Here is a 7,153-nt window from a genome sequence, read left to right on the forward strand (position 1 = left end):
CCACATCCACTGGACCATATGGTCCAAGTGGCAGAGCAACTTGCACAGCAGCCTGGATGTGTTGTAGAGCTTTCTCTTATTCTGGGCCTCACTCAGAACTAGTCTTAGTAAAATGAGCTAGGGTGCACACCAAAATGAGAAATATATTGTCTCCAAAGTCCAAAGAGGTCACTTAGGCATTGTACCTTTTTGGGCAATAGGAGGGGCCGGATGCAACACCTTCTCCTCCTCCTCAGAAGGGATTATTTTGGCATTCCCCACACCACTGGACCTCTAGAACTTTCAATTAAGGTAGAATTTTCATTGGACTCATTTTCCCCACTGTGACGCATAAATGTCTTATGGATAAGTCTGGAACAAGTAGTTGCTACCTCTTATTCCCTTGATTCAATCAGCATAATGTCATCAATATAATGGACCAGTGTGATGTCTTAAGTAAGGGAAAGGTAATCAAGATCCCTGGGAACTATGACGTACGGGGCTAGAGAATGGATCTGTTCCTGAGATGGGGCAGTGGAGGTGTACTCTTGCCCTTGCCAGCTGAAAGCAAACTGCTTCTGGTGGTCTTGACTAAGAGGTATGGAGAAAAAGCACTTGCCAGATCAGTACATATACACCAGCTATCAGGGGATGTGTTAATTTTCCAAAGCAACCAAATCACATCTGGTACGACAGTTGCAGTTGGAGTCACCACCTGCTTATGTTTATAATAATCCACAGTCATTCTCCAAGATCCACTTGTTTCTTACACAGGTGAAGTAAGTGAGATGAACAGGGGTGTTATGGGAATCATCACCCTTGCATCTTTTAAATTCTTTAAAAAAAAAAAAAACATTTTATTTGTTTGATGCAGAGAGAGAGAGAGATCACAAGTAGGCAGAGAGGCAGGCAGAGAGAGGATGGGAAGAAGGCTCTCTTCTCAGCAGAGAGCCTGATGTGGGGCTTTATCCCAAGACCTTGAGACCATGACCCAATTTGAAGGCAGAGGGTTAACCCTCTGAGCCACCTAGGTGCCCCCACACCTTTTAAATTCTTGATGGTGGCACTAATCTCTTTGCATTCTCTCAGGAACCCATTATTGCTTTTACTTTACTCTTTTCCCAGATCGAAGATTTACATGCTTACACTTGGCCTTTATCAAATACAGCCATAATTGGCCTCACTGCACAGGTCAGAGAACTAGTGTGGGTTTTCTGCTTGTTACTGAGTAAGTCTATTCCAATTACACATTCCATAACTGTAGAAATAACCACAGTGGCTCAAAATCTATTGGACCCACTATGAAATGGACCCAAGCTAAGCCCCAATAGACCCGCTGCTCATCTGACTTCCATAAGTGCCACTCTTACTGGTGGACCAGGGTGAGACTTTTGGTCTTCCATAATTAATGCCAGATTAATGCCAGTGTGAGTAAATACTGGCAAAGAAGACTCTTCAGTGTTTAGGGGTTTGATGTGCCCATCTTCATCAGGATCTTCCCATATGTTTCCATTCTAGTTTTCAGAATCCTATTGATTCCCAATTGCGACAACATGGATGGAACTAGAGCGTATCATGCTTAGCGAAATAAGTCAGGCGGAGAAAGACAACTATCATATGATCTCCCTGATATGAGGAAGTGGTGTTGCAACATGGGGGCTTAAGTGGGTACGAGAAGAATCAATGCCTTCCTTTTAAAAGCAAATAACTTGCAAGCTGGAGAATTTATACTAAGTCAGTCATTTACAGAAGAGATGGGATTCTTTCAGGGAAAATATGAAAACTTGTAGGCTATTTATGTGGTGCTTGGGGTAGAAATTCAAATCCCTGAGATCATCCTTTTCTTTCCCTACTTTGCCCAAGACAATTAGAAGCAACCAGCCAATCTCATTACACTTGTTAGTTTGACAAAAACATTCTAAGGTATGGAATACATAGGCATACAGACCTTGCTTCTTGTAAGTATTTGAGAAGGAATATCCAGGGATGAGATTTTTTGTATCTCTACTGCCATTATCACACCATGGATTATCACTGCTCTCTTTATTACTAGAAATAGAGTCACTAATGCCTTTAAATTTTATCAGAGTACAAAAACGTTTCATAAAACTCTTCCTTAAGATTCTGTTCCTCTTGAATCATTCTTGGTACCAAAATTTGTTTTAGTCATTATTCTCAGAGAAACAGAATTGGTAGGCTACACACACACACACACACGAAGACACATACACACACAGTAAGAGAGATGTATTTTAAGGAATTGGCTCACACAACTGTGGGGACTCACCAGTCTGAGATTTTCAGGGCAGAGTGTCAGGCTGGAGATCCATAAAAGAACTGATCTTGTAGTCTTGAGTCCAAAGACAATCTGGAGGCCAAATGGCTTCTTTCTTGGGGTACCTTAATCTTTTTCTTTTAAGACCTTCAACTGATTGGATGAAGCTCATCCATATTATAGAAGGTAATCTGAACTACTCAAACTTCACTGACTTAAATATTAATTACATCTACAAATACCTTTACAACAACATCTAGACCAGTGTTTGACCAAATAACTGGGCAGTATGGCCTAGCCAAGTTGACACATGAGACTAAGCATCACACGAGCTAAAAATTTTAGTAGATGATTTAAGGGAGGAAGGTCTTTCTTGAAACTTGAAATTAGTTCCCTAGGAGACCAAGTGAAAGAAAGTAACGATAAAAACTACAGGGGGCAGGAAAGTACATGCAAAACTAGGGAAAGGCAAAAGCAATGAAATAAATAGGAAAAATATGAAAGCCTTAGAAAACAGATCCAAGAGACCAGCCCCAAAAATCATAAGAAGAAAAACAGAGCAGAGAGAGGAAGAGCAATTATCAAATAACTGAAGCAACTTTCCTAAAGCTAAAGGAAGACTGAGTCTGCAGATTAAAAGGCTCTACAGGGGGCGCCTGGGTGGATCAGTGGGTTAAGTCTCTGCCTTCAGCTCAGGTCATGATCTCAGGGTTCTGGGATTGAGCCCCTCATCAGGCTCTCTGTTCAGCAGGGAGCCTGCTTCCCCCCACCTCTCTGCCTGCTTGTGATCTCTCTCTCTCTCTCTGTAAAATAAATAAATAAATAAATAATCTTTTTTTAAAAAAGGGCTCCACAGATTCTAAATAAGACCAATGAAATGAAAATTGCAGAGTAATGTTCCCAAACTCCAGGAAAAAAAATCAAAATGTTAAAATATTTCAGAATGAAAGAATATGTTTTTTATAGAATAAGGTCACATTACCATTGTATTTCTCACCTAAAACACTGGAAGCTGGGGGACAATGAAGTAACACTCAGAAAAACTTAAGAGAAATGGACTGGAATCTCACAATTCAAAAATCAACAAAAATACTTATTTATCAGGGTAAGAAAATAAAAAAGGGAGAGAGAGCCGCAGATAGAGTCTGAGGCAACTATATCAACTACATAGCCTGTCTCTAACCAAACAACTAATGAATGAGAACAGAGACCTCAAATTAAGGGATAATGGAAAGAAAGGGAAACAGTAGAGAGAAACAAGTTTTGTAAAATATAGTTTTATATCTATATAAAGAATGAGAATCTATCATTATGTGCTAAAATAGTTCTTGAAATAGAATATAACATATAGCACAAGAAAATCCTTTAATAGTCTGGAAAAGGAATATACAGAAGCACTATTACATAGTGGTTTAACATAGGTTTGAAACCTAGACCTGCCCCATTTGCAGTGTTGACTAGGGGAAAGTTAATTATTTATTTTAGATTTTTTTTGTAAAGCAAAGATACTAAGAGTACCAACATCATAGGTTTGTGGTAAGGATTAAATGATTTACTACTATGAAGAACTTAGATCAGCACCAAGTACATACAAACATATTACTACTACTACTACTACTGGTGGCAGTGGTGATAGTAGTAATAAAACCAAACATACTGGGGTGCCAGGTGGCTCAGTTGGTTGGATGTCTGACTCTTGATTTTGGCTCAGATCATGATCTCCAGGTTGTGGGTCTGGGCCCCACTTGGGCTCTGCACTCTCTGGGGAGTCTGCTAGAGGTTATCTCTCTTCCTTTGCCTCTGGCCCTACCCCACACACTCTTTCTCTCAAATAAATAAATCTTAAAAAACAAACAAACAGGGACGCCTGGGTGGCTCTGTTGGTTAAGCAGCTGCCTTCGGCTCAGGTCATGATCCCAGCATCCTGGGATCGAGTCCCACATCGGGCTCCTTGCTTGGCGGGGAGCCTGCTTCTCCCTCTGCCTCTGCCTGCCACTCTGTCTGCCTCTGCCTGCCACTCTGTCTGCCTGTGCTTGCTCTCGCTTCTCTCTCTATGACAAATAAATAAATAAAATCTTAAAAACAAACAAACAAATATACACTAACCTCACCAAATGTATGGAGTATGGATGCTTATTAAATCTCTCCCATAGACAGTTGTATTTTTCTAGCCATTTATATATTATAATGGTAAAGTATACAAAATATTAGAAGTGTATTGAAGTCTAATTATTACACATGCACACCCATGAAACCAATACCAAAGAGAGATAACTGAACATATTGATCACCGCTAAAATTTTCTCATGCTCTTTGGTAATCTATCCCGCTTGCTCCACACTTGCCCTCAAGGCAACCACTGATAAACTTTATGAATTACTTTGAATTTTCTAGAATTTTACAGAATTGGAGTAATACAGTATATTAGTCTGCTCATGTTGCCATAACAAAAAACAGGGGCACCTGGATGGCTCAGTGGTTAAGCCTCTGCCTTCAGCTCAGGTCATGGTCTCAGGGTCCTGGGATTGAGCCCCACATTGGGCTCTCTGCTCAGCAGGGAGCCTGCTTCCTCCTCTCTCTCTCTGCCTGCCTCGCTGCCTGCTTGTGATCTCTCTCTCTCTCTGTCAAATAAATAAATAAAAATCTTAAAACAAAACAAAAAAACCCCACAAACTGGATAGTTTAAACAACAGACATTTTCCCAGTTCTGGAGGCTACAAGCCCAAGACCTAGGCATCAGCAGGGTTACTTTCTTGTAAGGCCTCCCCTTGGCTGGAACAGGCCTGCCTTTTGTGGTGTCCTCATGTTGCCCCCACATTCCTCTGTGTCCATACATCCCTAGTGTCTTTCAAGTGTCCTAACTTCTCTTCTGACAAGAGTTTCAGGCAGATTGGATTAGGGACCTGAAGGGCCTCATTTTGTTTTAATCACCTCCTTAAAGGCCTATCTCCAAGAACAGTCACATTTTGAGGTACTAGGAGTTAAGACTTTAACAAAGGAATCTTGAAATAACACAGTTCAGTCGATAATGTACAGTACATACTCTTTTGATTGGCTTCTTTCACTCCACATCATTTTGAGATTCATCCTTGCTGCTGCCTGTATCATTAGTTTACTATTTTTTAGAGCTGAGTGTTATCCAATGAATGGGCATACCAAATTTGTTTATCCACTCTCTTGTTGATGGATACTGGGTTGTTTTCAGGTTTTTGCTTTTGCAAAGAAAACTGATATGAACATTAATATATGTGTCTATATGTAGATACATTCTTCAATTTCTCTTAGGTAAATACACAGGAGTAGAAATGCTAACTCCTGTGGTAGACACATGCTTAATATTATAAGAAATTGTTAAACTCTTCTATTGTAGCAGATGTGAAGTGTATCTTACTATAGTTTTTTGTTTTCCTAATGATTAATGACGTTGAACAGCTTTTCAATATTTGTCACCCATACATCTTCTTTGAAGCAGCCACTTAAGTCTTTTTCTCATTTATTGTTGGGTTATTTGTCCTCTTATTGAGTTGTAGAAAGTCTTTATATATTCTAAATACAAGTCAGTATTTAAAATATATAGATTAGACCTGTACCCCTGGGGATAAAAATATATGTTTATAAAATAAAAAAAATAAAATATATAGATTATATATATTAGAATATATAAATATATATAAATATATTATTGTCAGATAAATGTTTTGAATGTATTTTTCTCCTAGTCTGTTGCTTGCCTTTTCATTTTCCTAACAGCATACTTTGAAGGGCAATATATATATTTTAATTTTGAAGGGTAATATATATATTTGTAGGGCAATATATAATTTTTTTAATTAAATTAAAGAAGTCTGACTTGCTTTTTTTTTTCTTTTATAGTTTGGGGGTTTTATGTTCTATTAAAAACAAATATTCCAAACTCAAGGACATTAAATTTTTCTCAAGTATTCTTCAGAAGTTTATGGTTTTAACTCAAATTAGGTCTATGATCTATTTTGAGTTAATTTTTGTATAAGATGTGAGGTAAGGGTATAGTTCATTTTTTAGTAGAGGAATATACAATTGTCCAGAACCATTTGTTGAAATTATCCTTACTTCATCACTCTCATCTTAAATGCAGATATTATCGTCTACATCTACATGACTGTAGGCAGCACTTAATGAGATATAAGTGTAAACATGCTCTGTAAGATGAAAAACTACTAGAAATATAAGTCACTATCATTATTAGTTAGATCTGAATGGATCCTAACCAAAAGATAAGTAACAGAAAAGTATTCATCCAGAAGTTACAGAACGTGACCTGTGGTATGTCCCCTCTCCTTTATTAGCTTTCAAAACACCTTTACCCTCAGAGCTTATTCCCTCTGCTATGAAGTAGGAATTATGGATTAATTATGTTATGGAATAACACAATTCAAATTTCAGTAATCACAATATATTAACTGAAAGGAATCCATATGATTAATATTATTATCCAATGGTCTACTTCAGAGATATTTTATGAAGATTATATAAGATTATGCATTTTAAAATGCTTTGCCAAATTGTAAAGTGTTATAGAAATGCAAGATGTTGTCTTTACACCTAAAAATCCTTGGACTACATAATGAGGCCCTTTCCTGCCTTGCACAGTAGTATAGGGCCATAAATATGACCATGCAAGCTGAAGCTATACTTAAGATCTTAATAATCAATAGGACAAATTATAATTATTCCATAATCTATTTCTTCTATAACAATTCACATTCTATCAGAATTTCACCCCCAGTGTTATTACTTTTCCTTTCTTTGCTTCAATTTCATCTTTGTTGACCAATAAACTTTTGATAATTCATTTTTATAAAATGTAATGAGGTTTTATCACTGAAAAATAAGGAGGCAATACAACTACATGCTTTGCTC

The sequence above is a fragment of the Mustela nigripes genome, chromosome 4 (assembly GCF_022355385.1).
Source record: "Mustela nigripes isolate SB6536 chromosome 4, MUSNIG.SB6536, whole genome shotgun sequence".
NCBI classification, from domain to species: Eukaryota; Metazoa; Chordata; class Mammalia; order Carnivora; family Mustelidae; genus Mustela; species Mustela nigripes.